The sequence below is a fragment of the Rhynchophorus ferrugineus genome, unplaced genomic scaffold, assembly GCF_030347505.1.
Source record: "Rhynchophorus ferrugineus isolate W39M unplaced genomic scaffold, kcgeb_rfMv2 rfM2, whole genome shotgun sequence".
NCBI classification, from domain to species: domain Eukaryota; kingdom Metazoa; phylum Arthropoda; class Insecta; order Coleoptera; family Curculionidae; genus Rhynchophorus; species Rhynchophorus ferrugineus.
The window spans coordinates 84,556,690-84,583,490 of record NW_027472581.1 but is presented as its reverse complement, the minus strand read 5'-3'; the positions used below and the strand labels follow the sequence as shown (position 1 = coordinate 84,583,490).

At 32.0% G+C, this 26,801-nt stretch overlaps 1 protein-coding gene across 1 annotated transcript in view; it reads right to left on the bottom strand.

The window, feature by feature from the left end:
• Positions 1–26,801, bottom strand: part of LOC143191537 (kinesin-like protein CG14535) — a 660,599-nt gene that overhangs the window by 564,894 nt on the left and 68,904 nt on the right. Inside the window, exon 3 of the mRNA XM_076396712.1 lies at positions 13,584–13,616. The gene's annotated coding sequence lies outside the window, so the exon portion shown is untranslated. The remainder of the gene's footprint in view (positions 1–13,583; positions 13,617–26,801) is intronic.

The window sequence follows — 26,801 nt, the reverse complement described above, 5'->3', positions numbered from 1 at the left end:
CTTGTTAAGAAAATATTTGTTATGGTGCCATCAATTAAAAATTTAATTGCTACTTTTAGGGGATTTATTACCTTAAAGAAATCTATTTTGTCTAAATTTACAAATAACTACATTTGTTTAACAAATCTTAACCAAGATTGCTTGAAGATTTTTGTTGGAACTATTAGAGGTCATGGCGGTAGAAACAGCATCCTTCCCCTAGTATGTTCGAGAAATTTTTAAAAGGGCTCATCATTTCACATCATTCTCCCGGAGAAAATTGTGAAGAAGATGAACTTGTTAGATAACTTATATTCTTTTTTAACGGGAGGTCCAGTACCACTTGAGGTTGTTAAATCACCAGTTGAGTCTATATTTTCAGTTCCAGAGAATTTTGCTCTGAGGAAAACGAGTCTAATATTGTATTTTAGTCTTATTTCAGGCTATTTAACAAAACTTCTGAAAAAGAGACAACATGCAATATTTGTCTATATTCAATATTAAGTAGTTCCACAGATAGATAATACTCTAAAATCTAAATATTTTAAAAAAACACATAAATTTTTAGTGTATCGACTGTCCAATCCATAATGATTTTCAAGACCAAATTTTAAGTTATTATGAGCTGTGATTGTATTTTTGGTTTAATGAAGTTAATGCAATATCAACAGGGAAGGATTTAAAGTTTACCTTCAATATATCAAAATAAGTTAGAACTCTAATAGATCCCATAAAATTGATGGCACTAAACATATATGGGAAGGCGTTAGAAGAATTATAGATATTTTAATATTGCCTAGAATAGAGTTCATAATTGTTTTTTTTTGCTTTTTGTTTATATATATATTTATATTATTTACACTTATGTATATTTGTATAGGATTTTATTTTAATAAATTAATTTTAAAATTTAAATTTGATTTTTATTTAAATACTATTGGCCAATAAATGTGACGTCACAAAATAATCAGGGGAAATGGCAGACCAATCAAAGCAAAGTATTTTCCTTACAGGTTTCTACATAACTATTTTAAACTAACCAATCAAATTCGCGTTGTCAGCGCCGCCAATGATTGGACTAAGCGAAACTTTGCCCCACTACTTACCATTGCAGTTGCACACCCCTGGGTGTTACTGTCGAAAAATTTGACATATAAAACCTTGAAGTTTGATGTCAGTAGAATAAAATGATATATGTCTCAAATGACAACATTGTATCATCAAGCATCTTTATCTTATTATTAAAAAAACTATGACAGATACAAAAAAAATTGATTTTGAGGAGAGGACTGATTGATAATTGTTAAAGTTAATTGTAAAAACAGATCATAGATGGAAAACATCTAATACCTGGAAACCAGTTTGTTTTTATGAGCAAATATTCAACAACTGACTAGCTACACATAATCACAGATACTATTGAAAAAGTCTACAAAGGGAAAAAAAGTCTGCTCAGCTATATTATTGGACGCAGCGTAAGCCTTCGATAAAATATGATATAAAGAATTACCTATAAACTCCATAAAATGTTACCGAAGCAATATATTAAACTCTTAAACTCCGACATCTCAGCCAAGATGTTTAGGGTTAAACAAGAACAAGCATACACAAAAAAAATTAAATAAAAGCAGGTGTACCGGAAGGTAGTGTCTTGGGTACTGCTCCTTAGCTATTCTAAACATCTGACAATATCACAAATAGAAAATGTTACCATGGCTAGATTTGTCGATGATAATGTGATAATTGCTATTGAACACAATAACGAAGAAGCAACCAGATAATTGCAAAGTAAGTGAGTGCAGTTCTGAGAAGTATTGTGGGCACACTCTGATACTATAGATAGACACTCTGATAACTGTCATAGAATAAATTAAGTGCTGCAACACTTGTATAACATTGAATTGGAATGCAGACTCTAGAGAACCAAACCACGCGCACATTTTATTTCATTAGGGGACAAGTAAAGGCTAGTAGGCCCTTCTAGGCATTAGATAAGTAGTTTTCAAATCACTGTAGAAACAAATTGTAAGCTAATCGGCATCGATTACTAGTAATAAATTAATAATTTTGAAAAATAAACAAACGTCATCTACTATCCAATCTGACATGACCCTGTGTGCCACCATTCTATCCCCAAAAGAAAAATTACGACTTTCGAAGTACCGCGATTGAATTTCTTAAGCATTTCTTTGCAACAATCGACACGAGCCTTTTTTGAGCGATTATCAAATTGTATGGGATCCAACGCGAACATAACTTTCCCACAGCTAAGTGTTCATGTAAAATCGCATATATGCTGGTTGTATTAATGCTTAGGGATGCCTCACTCTCACAATAGGTGACATAACGATCTTGATTAATCATTTCGCATACAGTATCAATGTTTTCTGGTACAACAGCCGATTTTGGAAGATCTTCACGAAACTCGTCGGACAGCGAACTACGACTACGAATGAATTCATTAAACTAGCGATACGCCGTGGTTTTTGATGGAGCTTCATCACCAAAAGTCAAATTAAGTTGATTGATGCACTTTTGTTGTAATATTCCACGTCGAAAATCGTAAAAAATTATCGCACGAAAATGATTCAGTTCAATTTTTTGCCGAGTCGAAACATTCAACTAAATATAAACTAAACAGATAGCGTCCGTGCAACAAAATGTTCTGAGTACGTATATCGTCAAAAATGTCAAACTTTACGATAGAACTGTCAGATGGACAACAGTGTTGCCAATTCCCGAAATATAAATAGTTACCCTCATATTAAAACATATTAAAATATTTTATATGCAAACTACCTCAAGAACTCTGACTAAATTGTTTGTATTGTGGGCACACTCTGATACTATAGAAGCAACTACATCCAGATCTTCGGATTGCAACTGTCATAGAATAAATTAAGTGCTGCAACACTTGTATAACATTGAATTGGAACGCAGACTCTAGAGAACCAAACCACGCGCACCTTTTATTTCATTAGGGGACAAGTAAAGGCCAGTAGGCCCTCCTAGGCATTAGACAAGTAGTAATAAGACAGTTAGTAATAAATTAATAATTTTAAAAAATAAACAAATGTCATCTACTATCCAATCTGACATGACCCTGTGTGCCACCACTCTATCTCCAAAAAAAAATTACGACTTCTTGGATAAAACGGAGGAAACATTTAAATGTTTTTATTTAACATTCTCCAGGTACTTTTTTAACAGAACACATTTCTCGATATATATCATTTCAAGCAATGCCCTTAATCATATTTATTATGCCAATTTATTCAGAGTCGAAAATAAACGGGAAAGACATCAAAGAGAAACGGACGGCAGCACGTTGAAAGATATTCGGAAAAAGGTGAATATTTGTATACGTAACTCCATAAATAACTGTCCGCCTTGTAAAATTGACATTTAAAAGGTTTATGATCGTAAGCTAACTTCTAGCAGCATCTATTTTAGGAGAAAAATACGATTTTTTGTGCCAACAGGCTCATATTTTATTGTTGAGCGTGTGTTATATATTAAAGAGGCAATAAATTACAGAAAACAATCAAATAAAAAATTAGCAAGGTCAAATATAGGGCGTATACAATATGAATATTTTTTGTAAATTTATAGTTTTACAATTTATTTTAAAAATAACATGCAAACAGATCCTGCAGTGAAGAAGTCCTTCAAAACAATTGAAGAATCGACCAAACTGCTATCTTCTTCGTAGTAAGTGATGTTCACTCATTCGAGTCCAATTCGAGACTAATCATTCGAAACAAGAAGTAACCTAAAGGAGCATTGCTTACAAAGAAGCAATAAATAAGATAATACTTTTAAAAATATAAGATAAGATAAGAATTTAAACATTTACGTGTAGATTATTTACTGATATGATTACTTTTATATTAACGTCTTTCGGACTTTCACATTTTTTTAGCTTTTTAAAAGTAATTAATCTTCCTGAAGACTCCAAACAACTTGTTTCACTTGTTTCAGCATCACCGTATACATTCCTACAGTTCTAAAAACAAACAATATCTCATATTGCATATTTGTTCAAGTTACCCCTAGTGCTTCAACAATCTGCCCAGTGGACAATACGTATATGTTATGATAATAATTATATACAAGATATGTAGAAGACGATTTCAGTAAATATCTTATTCAAAATGTTGCTCTAAAGTCTATATTTGTCCATTAACCAGATAGAATGGTAATAAACGTTTTATTCTTAATGTAAACTTAACTTCTGTCATTCACATTTAGTTGATTAGCAAGTACATTGGATGGCTATATTAGATTTGTTAAAAGTACAACATATTCCGTAGGATCAAATAGGCATTGATTTGTAGGGCAGCATCTTGTGATATAAAGTTAGCTTCGATCTGCATTCGACAAGCCAATTTAGTTGGTTTAGTAGTTTAGTTTGGTTAGTTCAAGTCCAAGTTGTTTTCGTTTAGTGCCTATGTACTTCTTCTAAATTAGACGTCAGTCTCTTATCAAGTTAAACACATAAAATAGAAATTCCTGAAAATTTGCTTATTTGGCTCAAAATTCAAATAGAGGAACTGAGAAAAGATAAATAAGATATATAAATCTATAATCTCTATAAATATCTCATATCTAATATCTCTATAAAAAACTAATTTCTAAATCATGGGTATATTTTAAATAAAACAATTTTACATTGTTTAGTTGATCCCGTTTTCTTTTCTTAAATACCCAAGATTTATGTGTACACCTGATAAGTCAAAATATAAATTTAATTACATATACTCGCACAAATTTAAGGTTCCTCTGTCGCGTTGTATAACTAAAATCTTGCACGGTATTCGAGGTTTAAACAGGTGATGAAAATAAACAGGTGGTCGCTTCAGGACGTTGCTTTATCATAATTGAAAGAAAACAACGTAAAATATATTTAAAACTTATGCACAGAACCAAAATTATACATATAATGTTCAATTCACTGAAGTCTAGCTTCAACAATATTTATTTTTATTTATACAGGTCATAGACTCCAATTGCAAACATAATGTTAAATAAAAGCAGAGCAGATTAGACTCAAAATTAAGCAACCGTACTGGTTAGAAGGAAGATACTCATAACTTGACCTAAAACTCACAGACATTGGTTTATGAGTCAATAATAAATCCCATTTGGATTTATAGAGCGCAAATATGGGCCATCCAATCGATTTGTAACTGCCTAACCAATATTCTTCGATTAATTATCAATATTTATAGCTACGTAACCAATGAAAAATAGCACAATATATTATATAAATATAAATAATTCAACATTTAACCATCCCAAAAGCCGTAAAATATGAAAGAAAGTTCTAAATCACTAGGTACTACTAATCACTAATAAACAAAGAGTAAAACATTCGAAGATTGAAACGAACCAAACCACACAAACTTATACTAAAAGTATATATGGTTAATACTGCTATAAACTTGAGTTTAAATTAATATATTTTTATTTCGGAAGATTCTGCTGAAAGAAAATAATAAAAAAGGTGATTTAAAAAGAGAGATTTTAACGAAAATCTCGAAATGGAATTTCGAATTCGAATTATGATAACAAAAGGTTTATTTAAAAAACAAATGCGTCGTTCTGATTTGTTCAATTATATACATTATAATTTTTCACGTTATCAGAGAAGATTTTGATTAATTTTCGAATACCTTGAAAAAAAATTGCTTCTCATCAAATACAGAGCATTGCCTCGAACAAGTGATAAAGAGGAAGGTGCAATATTGGGCGAATACGAGTAGTAGAATAAAATCTAGGTAGTGTCTATGTATTGCGGTAAAATAAAAGTTTCTTAAAGCAGAATAAGTTTTGGTTTTAAACCCTTCACATCTTATAAGTGATGCAGTTGATAGATAGGATAGGAAAGATCATAAGGCTCTTCTTTTTTGAACACATTCAATTAAACCGACTGAAAATACTTATTAATAAAAGAAGACGGGTTGACGCTAGATTTGAAATCGTTCGATAGTTCGTCGAAGCATCCCTTGATGTATTTAAGTGGAGCTTGGACAAAAGTGCCGTAGCTGAAGCTGTCAGGTCACACAGGATGGATTGAGGGCCAAAATGAAGGATTATTGTTTAAAAACCCTAACCATAAACTATTACAATTAAGAAACAGCCATCCCCCTAAAATACCACTAATCGGTAGATTTCTGGTATGAGCATCATAAGTACAGGGTGTGGAGTTATCAAAGGCCATCAATTGCTCAGCCGTAGACTGTTGAAATTTGGAATCACCAAAACTTGGGAAATCATTCCATACAGAGTATACCATGGATTTCGGTAGAAACAATGATATTCAGAAGATCATAAAAGGCATACTGGAGGATGAAAGAAGGTACGTGCATCCATAAGCTGTCCAGACGGCACAATGACTGAATGTCTGAATGTCCTTTTAGGCGGATAGACGGCACTACTTAAAACTTTATATCGGATGAGCATATTATATACTAGCGACCCGCCCCGGCTTCGCACGGGTACAATGCTGATACTAAGTTAAATACACTACAGAAAAAATATGAACGTTGTATATAAAAACATAGCGGCCCGCTCCGACTTTGCACGGGCATAAAATATATATGCCTATGTCACTCAATGAAAACATGATTAAAATAGATCCAGTATTTTTGGTTCATTCATTACTACCCTTGGCCTGCACGCATTAAATTTGGAGTAAAACAATTCCTCTTCCCCTATACTTACTATGAAGATTTCCTGCTATCTTTGGAATATCTAAATTCATACAATTTTTATTACATTACACATTTTTAAACGCAAATTTTAAATTTGTAATATCTCCGAAAATATTTGTTTAATTTACATGCTGTAAGGAACCATATTGATCTATATTAATTGCACACTGTATTTAAGGTACTTAATTCGATAAGGATTAATGCCGTATTGCTTAAAATAGCTTCGTAAATAAGCCATTTTCTCACGTAAAAAGTAAACAATAAAAATGGTTAATGTGGGTTATCCCTAAAAGATAAACATATACCATCGCGGACTTTTTTGTAGACTTTTTTATGGTGTACAATACTGTAGTACATTAATTTGATCTAACTCGTAGGGTTAGGCAGCGTTTTTGCTAATTGCTAAATAAGCCTAAAAAAATAGGTTAATTTACGACATCACGTTAGAAACCTCTAAAATTAGCAATGTTGCCTTAGTGTATTATGCATGTATTATACATATAAACCTTCCTCTTGAATCACTTTATCTATTGAAAAAAACCGCATCAAAATCCGTTGCGTAATTTTAAAGATTTAAGCGCACATAGGGATATAGTGACAGAAAAGGCGACTTTGTTTTATACTATGTAGTGATGAGTACCTTATATGAAATGGGTTAAGATATTATTAAATGATTTTACTTAATTTTAAACAGTGTTGTTTAAGATTATGTATTACTTGTAGTTATTTGCGTATTATCGGAACTATTAAAGAGTTAAGGTAGTTATGATTTAACGATTATGAAAAATATGATCACAAAAAGTTACATTTTACATTATTTGTGGAGACAACAAATGAATGCGTTCATTTCGTTGGAAAGTATATAGTTATCCTAATATAGATTAACAATATTTCAGAATAACAATAATTGTCTGTGCTTTGTTTACAAGGTTTTTTAGATTTTCGTAAGTAGCTTCAGGTTCATAATATAAACGACAATCAATCGATTTTTAATTTAAAAAATTTCAATTAATTTGATATCTGGTGGACAGTTAAGAAAAACTATTCTTGTTTAAAAACTGCTTAATACCAGTTAATTTTTTTTATTATTTAATTGTTACATTGTTACTAGTCGTTTCTGACTAAGCTACAATTTGTCTTTACGATAACTTAAATCTAGGTATATAACTAGTAGGGCCAATCGGCCCTATCTCAGTCTCTGGTGAAATAATGTTTATACATGTCACAGCTGTATTTTTTGTTAGATGCCCCTCACTACACATCACTACAAAAAATCAGATGGTTTGATTTTTTTGACACTGTGTCCTGTTCTGGTCGTTTCCAAAAGCTGTAATACTTCAATATTCTCATGAGAATGGAGTATTTCCTCATGCCCCCTTGCAATTCTCTTGATTTTTTTATTTACTGTGGGTATCTGAAGGTCTCGATGTAGGTAATCAGTCCTGTAGTATTTGGGTGCGCCCACGATACCTCTGAGGACTTTGTTCTGAAAAATTTGTATCTTGTTTATAGTACTCTTTGCAGAACATCCTCATAATTGAACTCCGATCCATATAGGTTACAGTATTTGCATATATAATAGCAATTTATTATATATTGATAATTGTGATTTTCTCCCAATTAGCTAGTATATTTTTGTATATTTCAATTCCAGCTCTTTTCTTTTCTTCTTTAAATGTTCCTTCTAGAGAAGTTTTGCATCAAGATTCATTCCGAGATATTTAGAGTTGTTGCTATATAGAATGATAGTACTATTTAATGTTATAGGTATGGTCTTATTGTAGGTGAACTGCACATGCACAGATTTACTTTCGTTAATTTTTATTTTCCTACCTTGTGTCCAATTATTTATATTGTCACTTACCTGTTGTAATTTTCGTGAGGCTTCTTCATTACTGGTATACTTCATTTGTGGTATATCACAAATGTAGAGTAGATAAATATAGATAATGAAAGTAGATAATTGGCCCCAGTACACTTCCTTGACCAGTTATTTAAAAATTTATTCATATATTTCTGTATAATTTCTAATCCATTTCAGGTTTCACTAGTAAATACATATCGTATGGCATAGTAACAAAATATTGCAGGTAATAAATACATGAACTTGTGCATCAACAGTTAAAATTAATATATAGTATAAATGGAAGAATCACAGTAAAAGCAATTTAAACATACTAGAAACACGTTCTGAACTGCATATAATGTCATTCTTACGTAATATGTTGATACTTTTAACTGAAAGCAATAACCTACACCAAACCAAACGACAATCGCAGCATAATAACAACAAGAAATTACAGTTAATCGTCACCTACATGAATCCCACGTGTACTCGACGGCAAACGTTTCGTCTTGAACACTCGCAAAAGACCTCGAACGTTGGCCGACAGGTGTAGAAAGATGCATATTACACCTTCCCTCAGTAACCCGGCGACCTGACTCTATTCTACCGTTCTTTTTTGATATATCGACGCCGAAATAACGTTCCGTGTCTTTTTCGCCGTGATTTATGAATTAATTTCAGTTATGAGACTTCGTCGGCGATGAGGACAAAGACAAGGCCCGTGCTCCAGCTTCGAAAATTAACCGGCGTGGGCGGGAGAGGGCGGCTCGAGACGGAGGGACGAGTAAGAAAATTAAATTTTGTCAAAGGATACGCCGTAGTTTGGTTAACACCGCAGGTATATGTAGAGATTGATGTATAGGCAACAATTTGTGGTAGATATTTTAATAAATTCTTACGCAAACACACAGCTCGTGCACGGTATACTTGATTTATCAGTGGATATAATTAAATCAGGTTTATATTACACTCAAAAAGATTAACACGATCCTCCCAAGCCCAAAAACTAAGGTTAAGTTCGACGAAAAAAACATCGTCTCTCGCACAACATATTAATAGGTCAATTGAAAGGTCCCTGGATTACCATAGTAAAACATATTTTTATGGCAAAATTAGTTTTTTTATTCAACATAATTCCCTTCAAGGGTGATACACTGATTATAGCGACCCTCCAACTTTTTGAAACCATTTTTGTACTATGATTTGCCCTTTGCTTTAAAATAGGCCTCAGTTTCGGCGATCACTTCTTCATTCGACGAAAATTTCTTCTCAGCGAGCATTCTTTTGAGATCTGAGAACGGGAAATAGCCGCTGGGGGCCAGATCTGGAGAACACGGTGGATGAGGAAGCACTTCGAAGCCCAATTCATGGATTTTTGACACCGTGCATTGTCTTGGTAAAGCAGCACTTTCTATTTCTTCAAATGTGCCCGTTCTTGGGCGATTTCGTCCTTCAAACGGTCCAATAACGCTATGTATTAGTCGCTATTGATGGTACTTCCCTTTTCAAGGTAGTCAATGAAAATTATTTCATGCGCATCCCAAAATACAGACTCCATAGCCTTGCCAGCCGACTGTTGCGTTTTCCCACGCTTTGGAGGGGGTTCATCATGTGCAGTCCACTCGGATGACCGTCGATTGAACTTCAGAGTGAAATAATGGATCCATGTTTCATCCATTGTTAAATATCGATGCAGGTTTATTACTCCTGATCACCTTCAAAACACTGCTCCGAATCATCAACTCGTGGTTGTTTTTGGTCAAAAGTAAGCTTGCGCGGCACCCAGTTTGCACAGAGCTTTCTCATACCCAAATATTCGTGAATGATATGATGTACACCTTCAGTTGATATCTTTAGAATATCTGCTATTTAATTCAATTTCAATCTACGGTTATTCAAAATTATTTTGTGGATTTTTTAATATATATTCGTCGGTAACAACCTCTTTTGGGTGTCTACTGCGTTCACCGTTCTCGGTGCTCATTTTACAGGCAGTGGCCGGAAGCTCAGCATCAAGCATCAAGTTTTTGGTTCAACTATATTTTTTCCCTTCAAAAAGTAATATTTTATCAACACGCGAAATTCCTTTTTATTCATTTTCTTACAATAACAAAAGTTGCTTCACTCAAAATGCTATATATCAGGATATATTAAGTAAAACCCAAGGGCAAAATTTGGTACAACTGGTATTCTTTTCTAGACCGGTGTAATATACCAAACAAATAGCAATAATGCCAAAGTTATATTTTCAAAAAACAACTATATTTAACACTAGCCTATTCCTGGACAAAATAATCAGCAAATAATATATCAGACTAAACCATAAATAAGAACTAGCAATGAAAAAGAATTTTTTAAATTTTTTCTCAAGGTGAACGCTTTCGATAAAAAAGTGAAATACATTTATATTAAATCGAAACAGATGCCCGCAAGCTCATAAACTTCTATAAAACAATCTAAAAACCCTTTTAGACAAACAGTTGGCATGTTTATATTTTGTACTTCAGAAAATGGGCCTCGACGATAAGAACCACGATTTTCTTTCGGCCTAGATAACGGACCCTGGGGCACCTGTTAGAATCCATTAACCTCTTTAACAGCCTCTATTTGTTTGGATAATCGGTCCGGTTACAGCCTGAAAAATGAGTCTAAATTCTTTAAAAAGAGCCTCACAAAAGAGTGAGAATATAGGGTCCTGAGATATATTATAATATATAATCTGGAATTAAAAAAAAAAAGTTATATAGAAGATGATGATCTGGATTAGGAGAAAACTAGTAGAGGCTGTTATTCTGGTCTCCTATATTAGAAGTAATGCTTCATTAAAGAAAGATATATTATTGACTATTAGTTGCCCTCTTTTGAGAGTAAAAGAAGATCGACTTTAAAGAGACGGCACCAAAATTTGACTTTACTGGATTCTCGTTAGTTTACATTAAGCATGCGCATTTGGAAACTCGTTTAAATCCAATAGATGGTATTATAGTCACATGGTATTGTTTACAATCATTGTGTGGGCATTTGTTATTAGTAATATAAAAGTTAAAAAGGAGCTAAAGAAAAATTAAGATATTACTATGAATATTGTATTGTAACAGATATTTTTTATGAGTTAATTGGAATAATAATACAATTAGGTAAGTTTAGTTTGAAATTATAAGTCACCGTCTACATTCCTTTATAGCTAAGACTAGGCTATAATGGTCTTGTATATAATTTCTTTAATTGTATATGTTGAAAATAGATTAAAAAGTAGCAAGTTGTTAAATAACCTTATAGAAACAACAACGATGTCTATTCGACAGATTTATATGAAAATGGAAAGTGTATCTTGTATAAAAATAAGATGGTCCTAATTTTTTGAATTCACGATATTATTAGGAGTTGATACAAATACAGATTTTTGAATAATTATTAAATATTTCATTTAGATACTTCTTTGTGTTTTGCAAAATATTTTTGATCGAAATTAATTATTACAGAAAAATAAAAAACAATATGACTTTAGTTTAAAATAAATATATGATTATCGTTAAATAAAACAAAACCTACGCATACGATACATATTGAACTTCACACGCATCTGAGTAATATTATTTTAAAAATAACATTCATGGAAGGGCTGCGATTGCTAAACCACTTATAGCAGAAGTCAACATCAAACTGCGAAAGAAGTTGTACAACGATTATAAAACCTGAGCAATTGATTGGAAGAATGTAGTATAGTCTGATGACTTCTCATTTACATTATTTCCTGCAAACGATCGATATTATGCTTGGAGAACCCCACAAGAAGCCCTCAGGCCAGATTATTCTATAAAACAAAAGTCCCGCTACCATTTCGTTTTCCTAACTTATTTCGTTTTCCTAAAAAGTTATTTTCGTTATTATTGAAAAATTATATCAGCTAAATGGTGACCGTGATTGGCTATGCAACTGTTTAAGGTATTTTTCATGACATCCTGCAACATATTAGGCTGAATTTCTTCAGTTTCGTGACGAATATTGTCTTTGAGATGTTGAATCGTTTGGGGTTTATTTATAAAAACTTTTTATTTTTAAAAACCCATCCAAAAATTTAAAAAAATTACTTTCGTGGAAAAACGTCATTCAATAATTGAATTGTTGAACGAGCTGTGTGTGCTGTGGCCCCATCTTGCTTAAACCACATGTCATCTAGTTCTTGCTCATGCATTTCAGGCACAAGAGAATTTCGAATCATATCTTGTTACAGTTCAGCAGTAACACTAACGGCAACAAATTAGTCATTTTCAAAATAATAGGGACTAATGATTTTTCAAGCATGAATACCACACCATAAAGTTGTTTTTAGTGGATGCAATAATGTTTCATCAATTAATTGTGGATTCTGTGTTCCCCAGAACCGACTGTTCTTTGTATTGACGTGGCCACTGAGAAGCAAAGGGGCTTCATCGCTCATTATCAAATTAGACGAAAAATCTTCAATTTCAACTCGTTCATCTTCAAATCAGTTTTCAAAATTCGCCTTAAACTGCGTGCAGAAATGTGAAACTAGGAACCATGTCTCCGAATTGATGTTTCTGGAGACTCTGAAACACTATCGCGCACCAGAGCCACATTTTCAACGTTACGAGATGTCTGTTGTCTTCCAGAACGAGGCCTGTCTGCTGTCGCATCGTATTGTCGAAAATTTGCATGTAAACAATAAATTGTGGTTTTGTGAGGCATTGGACGATTAGAATATATTTGACGCAAGTTGAAAAATATTGTCACTATTTCTAAAAATTAGTTCTTATATGAAAACATGACACAAAATGATATCGTAACATAACGCTGAGCCACATAATTTGTAAAACTCGTAAAAACCTAAATGTTCAAAAGAAATGTTACAAACTAAAACTGTTGTTATCATAAATCATCGAATATAAGTATTTTAAAAGTACGCAGATGCAAGCAGCGCCCTCAACGTCTCTACATTAAACAAATTGTTTGTAAATTCAAATTAAAAAATATAGAAATGAAAAATAAAATATATAATAAAAAAGAATAAACATACTCACATTTTGTCTTAATCACTATACTGCAACTTTAACCTGAAAAAAAAACGAATGTAATAAAATACATAACAACTAAGGTCAGAGCTAAATAAATATATATCCACACTACATCATATAAAATATTAATTTCGACAATTCAGATCCATCATCCAAATGAAAAACTGCGCCGTAATTGATATAAATCAATCTACAACTAATGGAAACAACCAATAAAAAACGGCACTATTTTTAATTAAAAAAAAATCAGCGAGAACCTTACGACTCAACGATTTTTGCAAATTAACCTACGCGATCTGTGGAAACGCTAAAAGTTTCAAACCAGACCTGGCAATCATTATATTTCGTATGCGGTAAAACTTCCGAAAAAAAAAACAAGTCAAAAAACATCCACCAGCAATAATAGTTATGTATTTAAAAGTTCGATTTCAGTACGAGTTATTCCAGATTCTTCGGGCAAAATCTTATTATTATTTTTCACAAATTATTTATTATTCCATATCATCATTTTAGAATGTATCATGTGTGTATGAATAGTTCAATGACTTAAATAAAAAAAGTATACCTTCTACATAAAAATTCATATTGCCTTTTTTTTAATATATTTTAAGTCTTCTTTCTATCAATTAGAGCATATTGGGATTGGAATTATTACTTAATGTAGCCTCACTAGGATGGGATTTCTTGACGATTTTTACAAATTTTGCTTATAAATCAACTATAAACTAATCAAAAACAACGGGAACATCATCCTGTCACAGATTATTTCATTTTTTAAATGCCATAAAAGTTGTGCTAATTTTTCCTGTAGCCATTAATATTCTTTTTGTTTTTTTAGTATTTTTCAGTTAGCATTAACCCTCAAAGGATACGTGTATACATTTGAAAAAATAAATATGTAATATGTATAAACTCGTAAAGCTAGTTAGTCACTAGTTTGTGAATTATAGCATTTTGAGTGAAGCAAGTTTTTGTTATTGTGAAAAAAATTGTGTGTTGATAAAATATTGTTTTTTGAAGGGAAAAAAACAGTTGAAGCAAAAAGTTGGCTTCATGCCGATTTTCCGGAAACTGTCCCAGGAAAATCAACCATCGAGTTTATTATTCGGAGCAGTGTTTGAAGATGATCAAGCGTAATAAACCCGAGATTTTGCGTCGGTATGTAACAATGAATGAAATATGGTTCCATCATTTCACTCCGAGGCCCAATCGACAGTCATCCGAGTGGATTGCACACGATGAACCCGCTCCAAAACGCAACAGTCAGCTGGCAAGGTTCTAACGTCTGTATTTTGGGATGCGCATGGAATACTGACTACCTTGAAAAAGGAAGAACCATCAACAGCGATTATTACATAGCGTTTTTGGACCGTTTGAAGGACGAAATCGCCGAAAAAGATAGCATTTAAAGAAAAAAAAGTGCTACTTCACCACGACAATGCACAGTGTCACAAGTCAGTGAAAACGCTGACAAAAATCCATGAATTGGGCTTCGAATTGCTTCCTCATCTACCGTATTCTCCAGATCTGGCCCCCAGCGACTATTTCCTGTTCCCAGATCTCAAAAGACTGCTCGCTGGGAAGAAATTTTCGTCGAATGAAGAGGTGTTTGTCGAAACTGAGGCCTATTTTGAAGCAAAGGATAAATCGTAGTGCAAAAATGGTATCGAAATGTTGGAGGGTCACTATAATCAGTGTATCACCCTTGAAGGGAATTATGTTGAATAAAAAATACTAATTATGCCAAAGAAATGTGTTTTACTACGGTAGGCCGGGAACTTTTCAATAGAATTGTTATTAGTAGATGGATGTGTATTGGAATGCCAATGTATTGGAATCACAAAACATAAAGACACAATGGGAATAAGAACCATGTCCAAGCTGTACTTCTCGGTCACCAGAGGGTTTGGTGGTATAAAACTAAGAACAACTGAAATATTATATATTTGGTTATATTAGTTTTCTTATATTATTTATATGTAAATTTTGTCTTATCTTATCTTATTTAATGTTTGTTTTTAGGGTTTTGGTTTTCAAGGTTTTAAAAGATTTTTAATCCTTAACTAGAAGTAGGTAAGTCACAAATATAATTCAAAACAAATAAATCGAAAGGCTTGAAAACTGAAAATAATACCATATGCTTCTCCACAGATTCTTTTGAAACAGACGAATATGTGTCTTCAAATTCAGGCACATATCAAGCAGGTAATATCAAGGTAATACAACATCAAGAAGATCGAAAACTAAGCGTATATGTGGTAATATCAGCAAGAATTGTTACATATATTTAAATATTGAATAGATCTTTATTGTTATCCTTTAATAATATTTGCACATCTCTTCATTATTTTGTTAAAATTAATATGGGTGTAATATTACTTCGGATATATATTTTACATCATATTTAATGCCAGCAAATGCCAATATCGTATAATACAATTCATTCTTTGGAGTATTGTTGCGGCTAACCTACAATTTGTCTTTACAATAACATAATTCTAGGTATATATCTGGAGGACCCATCAGCCCTATCTTAGTCTCTAGTGAAATAATGTGTATGTATTAACACTGCTTTTTTCTATTAAGATGCACTTTATTATACTACACTACACATGATCAAATGGTTTCATTCTTTTGGGCCCTGTTCAGGTATTATCCAAGACTTGTCGTCCTCTTGATTTTCTCAGTGATACTCGGTATCTGAAAGTCTCGGTGTAAGTAAAGTAAGTGCTGTATTATCTGGAAATATGTGTTGTTAGTTTTATAATATCAATAAATAATATTATCATATCATATAGCAACAACGCTAGGTTTCTCGGAAGGAGTCTTGATGGAAAACTTCGCTGGAAGAAACATGTAAGAAAAAAAAGGATAGAACGGGACTTCAAGTAGAAGAAAATCTATTGGTTAATTGAAAAAAAATATCAATACATAATAAATTGCTATTATGCATCATTAAAAATAGAATTTTTCAGAACAAATTCCTGAGAAGTATTGTGGGTGTACAAAACTTGTCAGGGCTTTGTTCTGAAAAATTCTATTTATAATGATTTCCGCAGAACATCCCCATAAATGAATTTCATATATCCATATAGGTCTCAGTACTTGCTTGTGTAATAGCAATTTATTATGTATTGATAATTGATTCTACTTCGTTTAAAATGTAATTATTAATTGCATGTTAATAGCATTCAATAATTATTTTTTCCTTTCCTTTTTTAAAGTTAGTACGTAAAAGAATATATACGTGAAGTATACAATATATGCGTATAGTACGTGAAGGAATATCTCGCTTATACTACCGTTGGAAATATAAGCACATAAAAAAGGAAAAAAATAATTACAGATTACTATTAACATGCAATGTATAATTTCATTTTAATGGAAGTAGAATTACATTTATATTGGATCCGTAAAAAGGAATAGAATTTTTTTATGGAATGAAATAATACCCCACAAATATTCCTCAGTGAATCTATATGATAGCTAGTGCACGGTGAATAATGATTTCCGTGATGTTCTGGTAAGACCTTGAGGTCTATTATGCATCATTAAAAATAGAATTTTTCAGAACAAATTCCTGAGAAGTATTGTGGGTGTACAAAACTTCTCAGGACTTTGTTCTGAAAAATTCTATTTATAATGATTTTCGCGGGACATCCCCATAAATGAATTTCATATATCCGTATAGGTCTCAGTACTTGCTTGTGTAATAGCAATTTATTATATATTGATATTTTCTTTTTAATTGACCAATAGATTTTCCTCTACTTGAACTCCCGTTCTATCCTTTTCTTTCTTACATGTTTCTTCCAGCGAAGTTTTCCATCAAGACTCCTTCCGAGATACCTAGCGTTGTTGCTATATGACATGATAATATTATTTATTGATATTATAAAACTAACAACACATATTTCCTTATTGAATATTATTTGAAATTATGAGTTATATATTTGACTTTAATAGACTGAATATTAACCGAATAACAATGTCTACAGTTATATCAAATAATAGACAACTTTTATACTCCGGGACAGTACTAAACTAATGCTGCAACTGGTATTACTATCATATTTTGACGGTATACGCATCCAAATTGTTTAACACACAACAACAAGCGTAATTCACGTCATTTATAGTGGCTTGAAAAAATAATCTCCTCTAAAACTGGAATTACATCGTGAACATTTTGAAGCCATTATTTTTTGCAATTTTCAACGAGAATTAACTCAACAGCAGTGCATCGATTAAATTGGACATTTGGCGATGAGAGCATCAAGAGCTACACCTGTTTGTTGACGGTTTACCCATTTCAGTCGTGGCCGTAAATCGCTTAATGATAAATTTTATGCCAAAATCAATTATTATTAGCAAAAATATTGTGCGTGAACTTGTATTGCTAGATTGCGATATCAATTTTTATTATCTCGAGATGCACATGCTTATCAGTAGTAGCAACATTCAATATTAAATAACATTCAAAACGTTGATATTACATAATTTCAATCTACAGGTTGTTGATGTATTTAAAATGATGATTATGTAACAAATGCTTTCAATAAAAGCTTTTAAAATCTAAAAGGTAACGTTTGTAATAAACTTAATTAGTTAAGTACAGAAGTGTGACACTCTATCTCATTTGTCAGGTTCTATATTTACGTATTTTTCACATAAATTTTCAATTAATGACTTATTGATACTTTATGATGACTTTATTTATTGATATATTATTACTAGCGTTGGGAACTATCGAATGAAAATAGTCGAAACAGTGGATAGTTAAAACACTAGCCACTGAAAATAGTAATTACTAGTATTACTACTCGACTGTTTAGTAATTGACTACTTTTTACTATCGACTGTTTGTCGCTATTTTTGGTTCGACTGATTTTATTACTATTTTCTATCGACTGTTTCAGTCGTGTACTCTTAGTTACTATTTTTGGTTTTACTAGTTTCATTCGACTGATTTTTAACGTTCTGGCTATGTCGGACTAGCCTCGACCTTGACGAAAATGTACCCAATTTATGATTTCATACATTTATAAGTAATATATATAGTTTTATGATCTTTTTAGTAATTTGCTTGTAAATAACAATATATCGTATATTAATATAGCAGCATTTTGGAACAATATTTTTCAAGATTGTTAATGTAATAGAGTAAAAAGATTAAAATTGTGAATGATAAATAGTAAAATACTTTTGACTGTTTTTATGCCAATAACACATAGTATTTATGGTTATTGTGCATCCTTAATATTTAGATTTTGTTTAAGTTCTATTGTATTGTATATTTATTATAGTATATTATTTGAAAATAGTAATTAACATATTCATAGAAAAAATCAATTCCTTTTTACAGATCCACAGAACATTCAAATATAAAAGTAATTCTACTTCGTTTAAAATGTAATTATTAATTGCATGTTAATAGCATTCAATAATTACTTTTTTCCTTTTCTTTTTTAAAGTTAGTACTTAAAGGAATATATACGTGAAGTATATAATATATACGTATAGTACGTGAAGGAATATCTCGCTTATACTACCGTTGGAAATATAAGCACATAAAAAAGGAAAAAAATAATTACAGATTACCATTAACATGCAATGTACAATTTCATTTTAAGGGAAGTAGAATTACTTTCATATTGGATCCGTAAAAAGGAATGGAATTTTTTTATGGAATGAAGTAATACCCTACAAATATTCCTCAGTGAATCTATATGATAGCTAGTGCACGGTGAATAATGATTTCCGTGATGTTCTGGTAAGATCTTGAGACCGCTGGTCATGTAGTCTGTGTTTCATTAAAACAAACATATTTTTCTACATGTATCGGGAATTAAAATATATATTCAAGTGTTCGAGATACCAAGTTTTTTGGGGAAATTTAATTCCATTTGTTATTATGCTTATTATTTCTTTATTTACGACTTTAAGGAAATATCCCAGTCCGGAACTTCCTGGACATTTCTTGGGATATTATAAAATGTTTCTTTTCATATTTTCAGAATTTAAAAATATTTCCTCAGAAAGAATGTCAAGTCTCAAGCGATCAGAGAAAATCAAACGATAAATAGATATTGCATTGATGACTCTTCTGTACTAACCAATGACTTTTTACAACCAAGGTATATAAAGTTTTCATTGTCGGTGACAATATGCCAGAGAAAACTTATCTTTTTTGTCTGGCAAGCTATAAACCGCAATGTCAAAACGCTTCTAAATGACAATTTCAGTCAATTATTGTGCAATTCCAGCTGCTAAACTCTTTGAAAATAATATGAGAGTTTGAGTTCAGTTTTATTCCAATTATTTTGTCTTTCTATGAATTGTCTTCAAACTTGTTTAGACTTCCATACCATTTATTTTATTAACATTAAAATCACCACTCATAACCAAGACCGACGATTGAAATATAACTAAGAAACATCACCATAAGTTTCTAAAAGTATGATGTTAAAAATTCAATTTTGAGTGTTCTCTGATTGGCGACAGTCTATATAAGAATAGGTTTACAAAAATTTTGCCTCCGTCTTTGAGGAAAACGGTACCTCTTAGTGCTCCGACAGGCTTGAAATTTGGCACGATTATAGCTTGTACGGAACAAAAATGTATAGGACTAAATTTTATATGTAATATGCCCTACAATAAATACACTCAAATAAAACGAAATACGCTTAAAGCAAACAACCGTCAGATCGGTTACCCATAATATAGAAACAGTTATTTTAGGTTGTTTTTGCATGTGAGCATCCATCCTGTATCAGAAAAATTAGCGATAACAACAATCTAAATTGATCTTTCTACATTGTATGGTATTCCCCAGAAGACAATAGGTTTTCGGTAAGATTTGAAGAACACAGGCGTGGTACAGGTACGTCTATGAAAGACAACTGTGTCCAAGTGTTTCAGCCCAAAAATGTATGCGCGTTACTCAATACCCCATGGTTTATGATTCCGTTCGCGAAAAGTTTCACGAAGATGCTCAGTGTAAGGTTCTCCCTAGGCGCCTTAGAACCTGATAACAATCTGATAAAACCCTACCCCCACCCACACACCCCGGTAACTAAACCAACTACGACAATCCCAGTTGTAACTCTCTTCTTCTTCTTAACTTCTCCATCCTGAACCCGAAGCGACATCAGCAGAGGATCATATGGTACTGGCCGGTCAACTTGAAATACGAAAAAGAAACTCGACAGTCTCTTCTTCTCCGGGCTCCCTCGAGTAGCTGTATCGTCAACTGTAAATTGCCATCCACTCAAATAAACAAATAAAACAGATATAATTTTTAAATTAGTGCTTTTACTCTAATTCCTGTTACTCTAGAAAGAAACGTAATTAATTTAATACATTATGGTCGGATTTCGACCATAGGACTATATCTAATACATAATGAATAACCCATTAAAGATAATAAATGGGAAATTGTTACTTTATGTAGAACTAGCGACCCGCCTCGGCTTCGCACGGGTGCAATGCTGATACTAAATTAAATACACTACAGAAAAAATATGAACGTTGTATATAAAAACATAGCGGCCCGCTCCGACTTTGCACGGGCATAAAATATATATGCCTATGTCACTCAATGAAAACATGATTAAAATCGATCCAGTATTTTTGGTTCATTCATTACTGCCCTTGGCCTGCACGCATTAAATTTGGAGTAAAACAATTCCTCTTCCCCTATACTTACTATGAAGATTTCCTGCTATCTTTGGAATATCTAAATTCATACAATTTTTATTACATTACACATTTTTAAACGCAAATTTTAAATTTGTAATATCTCCGAAAATATTTGTTTAATTTACATGCTGTAAGGAACCATATCGATCTATATTAATTGCACACTGTATTTAAGGTACTTAATTCGATAAGGATTAATGCCGTATTGCTTAAAATAGCTTCGTAAATAAGCCATTTTCTCACGTAAAAAGTAAACAATAAAAATGGTTAATGTGGGTTATCCCTAAAAGATAAACATATACCATCGCGGACTTTTTTGTAGACCTTTTTATGCTGTACAATACTGTAGTACATTAATTTGATCTAACTCGTAGGGTTAGGCAGCGTTTTTGCTAATTGCTAAATAAGCCTAAAAAAATAGGTTAATTTACGACATCACGTTAGAAACCTCTAAAATTAGCAATGTTGCCTTAGTATATTATGCATGTATTATACATATAAACCTTCCTCTTGAATCACTCTATCTATTGAAAAAAACCGCATCAAAATCCGTTGCGTAGTTTTAAAGATTTAAGCGCACATAGGGATATAGGGACAGAAAAGGCGACTTTGTTTTATACTATGTAGTGAAGATGTCAAAACTATAAATTCAATAGTAAGATTTAGTACCACTTAGATATTAACAGTTGTTTGTTTACCAGTTATCATATTGATTCCTCACATTTTCAACACCGCTAGTAAAAATACACGAAGCACCTACAACTCAGTTATTAAGCACTATATGAAATAAAAACCCTTGACCTGGTTCTACTTCGCATCCTCTATATGATTTAAACGAACTCTTTCATAGTCAAGACGTCTAAAGATCAAAGCATTTTTTTGATAAGAAAACAGCTAAGGCCATCGCCATGTTTTGTTGCATTTTTCATTATACACCAGCGGATTTTCATCATCGTTCTTTTAAAATGCCAGAGCATAGAGAGAGAGATTGATACGCAAATGTTTGAGGTCGCGCCCGCGGTAAAGAGACATTTTTCACAGGCCAAATCGCTCTGTGGTTGTTCAGAAGTCGTTATGAGAATATCGCGCGGCCTCGGCGATGACGTAGGACACTGATATTTATTCATTTCGGGTCTAATGGAGAGCCTAATGTGTTCTAATAGTAACAAGTGTTAACTGATTGGAATATATATGACCCTATTACTCAACCTATTTTAGTTTATGTGATATTCCGTTGATGTTTAGGTATTTTTATTGAATATGTTTGGCTAAAACGGTTATAATAAAAAATGTTAAACTGATATGCAAACTATATCATGTATGGTATTTAATATTAAAGAATTTTTACTATTTCTTTATAACTAAAACATTATATTTCAAACGAATTCTTGCGTCAATTGCGTTTATATGACTCCACCCGACCCATAATATAACTCTTGTATTAATAATATTATGTTTTAAAGCAAGTTTATCTATTCCTGTTGTTTCTTCGTGTTGTAGCTTCTTCAAGCGTCGACAGACTCCCCACTGCTTTTCAGCAATTGCTCTTCGTCTAATCTGATGCTCTCTGATGATAGTTCTCTACTAACTGATACAAGCGTTCGCTCTTCTAGATCTTTTCATGATATAGCTTGCATTATAGAGCCACATAATCTGAGAATCAACGAAGAAAAGTCCTGCTATTTTAAATCTCGACGGGACCAAGTTATATGAAGATCAGGAGTTCAGATATTGCTAAGTGAAGATGGCACGTGTGGAGGAGAATAAATATTACAAGCAGGACTAAAATCCGCCCTTTTCGAACGCTTATCTTGCCAATCCTTCTGTGTAGCTCCGATAGTTGGACTCTGTAACAGTCTGATATCTGTAAGCTGGAGGTTTTTCAAATGCGATGCTTAAGACAGATTCTTTATGTTTATTGTTAAGAGATTGTATTATAAATGAATATATTCGTTCAAAATACGACAATCAGTGTCTCGCATTATTTGAGGAAAATAAATTCACAGACGCAGATTACAGTGGTTTGAGCATGTCTGTCGAATGAAACTTGAACGAATTGCCGGTGAATTCTGTGGTGAAGTGTATTCTTCGGGAGAAAGCTTTTTCAATTGGTACTAACTTTCAAATGAAAGCTGTTAAAATATCATGATATTCTACTCATAAGCTTGTGAGTTATTGTGCTAAGAGTGGCACTACTTTTGTTATTTTCAAAACAATGGATTAAAAACAATTTCGTGTTTTAATTTTACATTACTTCTTAATGGAAAAAAAAATTGTTCAAACGGGGCAACAGCTTGAAAAGTTTTATAAGGACTCTGCTCCATCAGAAACAACAATAAAAAAGGTAATTTTTGGACTTCAAACGTTCGAATGAGTCGGTAACACCAGAAAACATCAAAAAAATCTGCAAACTCGTTTTGAATGATCGAAAAGTGAAGTTGCATGAGTTAGCTAACATCGTGAAGATATCAAAAGAACATGTTGGTTTTATATTACATGAGCATTTGACTATGAGAAATCTCAAAGTTCATGTTCAAAGTGGGTGCCGCATTTTGCTTACTGTTGACTAAAAACAAGAACGTGATGATGATTCTGAGCAGTGTTTGGTCATGTTTAAACGTAACAAACTGAATTTCCTGCGCCGATATGTGATAATGAATGAAACATGGATCCATCACTTCACTCCGGAATCAAAACGACTATCATCTGAGTGGACAGCACCTGGTGACCAGCCTATTTTGAGATAAAAGGTAAGACGTTCCACAAAAGTGGTATTGAAATGTTCGAGCGGCTCTGGAATGATTGTGTGGCTCTTGATGGAGATTACGTTGATGAATAAAGCCAATTTTGAAAAAAAAAACGCGTTTTTTTTTTGTTATGCCCGGGACTCTTCAGCCCATATGTAACACCTTTAACTTGATATTAAAGATTATTAACCTGCTTGCAGGAAGTAATGAAAAAACTATTCAAAAGCCATTCTAAAAGAATGGTCATTTGGTACCATTAAATTATTTTAGTTTTTAAGAGGTTATGTTAAAAATGAAGGATATTCAACAAGCCAATTCTGGAACGCTGCCATAAAATCAACAATACAACGAAATTAAATTAAGATTGATAAAATTTTACTAATTAATAACTCGACCCAGGGCTTTTTAAAATTGAGTATAACATTAATTATTTATAAAAGTAACAGGGAAATAGATAACAAAACAAACATAAAATAGCATATGTTAATGTAATGCAAATGGATGTGGCACAACAAAGAAACACCTACAAATTGTTAAACAACTACAGCGTTCGAGTAAAATCTCTGAGAGTCCTGCAATTACATAAAACTGTTACATTAAAGTAACCCTTGTTGATCAGAAAAATGTAAAAATTGCTGCAGCTGCATTTTCTGAAACATGTAAGTTATAAGGATATTGAAATGGACAAATTCATCACTCTATAGCCTTTTATTTTGTTTTAAGATAATATATGGTAGATATTTGGACATTTCAAAATGGCACACAATTTTTTTTACTACTTACTTAAACTTTTTAACAAAAAGGGGAACTTGAATGAGTGTTTTTTCCATTCTTATGTCTATTTATTTCATAAAACAAAACATATCTTAATAAAACTGAATTCAAATTACTATAAGATACTGAAACAAGACTACAAAAATGTACTTGCCAATCAACTAAATGTGAATAATAACAGTAAAGCATACGGAATTATTTTCTTTTAAGATAATATATGGTAGACATTTGGACATTTCAAAAGGGCACACATTTTACTACTTAGTTACACTTTTTAACAAAAAGGGGAACTTGAATGAGTCTTTTTCCCATTCTTATGTCTATGTATTTCATAAAACAAAAAATATCTTAATAAAACTGAATTCAGACTACAAAGATACTGAAACAAGACTACAAAAATGTAATTGCCAATCAGCTAAATGTGAATAATAACAGTAAAGCATACGGAATTATTTTCTTTTAAGATAATATATGGTAGACATTTGGACATTTCAAAAGGGCACACATTTTACTACTTAGTTACACTTTTTAACAAAAAGGGGAACTTGAATGAGTCTTTTTCCCATTCTTATGTCTATGTATTTCATAAAACAAAAAATATCTTAATAAAACTGAATTCAGACTACAAAGATACTGAAACAAGACTACAAAAATGTAATTGCCAATCAGCTAAATGTGAATAATAACAGTAAAGCATACGGAATTATTTTCTTTTAAGATAATATATGGTAGACATTTGGACATTTCAAAAGGGCACACATTTTACTACTTAGTTACACTTTTTAACAAAAAGGGGAACTTGAATGAGTCTTTTTCCCATTCTTATGTCTATGTATTTCATAAAACAAAAAATATCTTAATAAAACTGAATTCAGACTACAAAGATACTGAAACAAGACTACAAAAATGTAATTGCCAATCAGCTAAATGTGAATAATAACAGTAAAGCATACGGAATTATTTTCTTTTAAGATAATATATGGTAGACATTTGGACATTTCAAAAGGGCACACATTTTACTACTTAGTTACACTTTTTAACAAAAAGGGGAACTTGAATGAGTCTTTTTCCCATTCTTATGTCTATGTATTTCATAAAACAAAAAATATCTTAATAAAACTGAATTCAGACTACAAAGATACTGAAACAAGACTACAAAAATGTAATTGCCAATCAGCTAAATGTGAATAATAACAGTAAAGCATACGGAATTATTTTCTTTTAAGATAATATATGGTAGACATTTGGACATTTCAAAAGGGCACACATTTTACTACTTAGTTACACTTTTTAACAAAAAGGGGAACTTGAATGAGTCTTTTTCCCATTCTTATGTCTATGTATTTCATAAAACAAAAAATATCTTAATAAAACTGAATTCAGACTACAAAGATACTGAAACAAGACTACAAAAATGTAATTGCCAATCAGCTAAATGTGAATAATAACAGTAAAGCATACGGAATTATTTTCTTTTAAGATAATATATGGTAGACATTTGGACATTTCAAAAGGGCACACATTTTACTACTTACTTAAACTTTTTAACAAAAAGGGGAACTTGAATGAGTGTTTTTCCCATTCTTATGTCTATGTATTTCATAAAACAAAACATATCTTAATAAAACTGAATTCAGACTACTAAGATACTGAAACAAGACTACAAAAATGTAATTGCCAATCAGCTAAATGTGAATAATAACAGTAAAGCATACGGAATTATTTTCTTTTAAGATAATATATGGTAGACATTTGGACATTTCAAAAGGGCACACATTTTACTACTTAGTTACACTTTTTAACAAAAAGGGGAACTTGAATGAGTCTTTTTCCCATTCTTATGTCTATGTATTTCATAAAACAAAACATATCTTCATAAAACTGAATTCAGACTACTAAGATACTGAAACAAGACTACAAAAATGTACTTGCCAATCAACTAAATGTGAATAATAACAGTAAAGCATACGGAATTTAGAGCAAGATTTAAAATAAACATTTG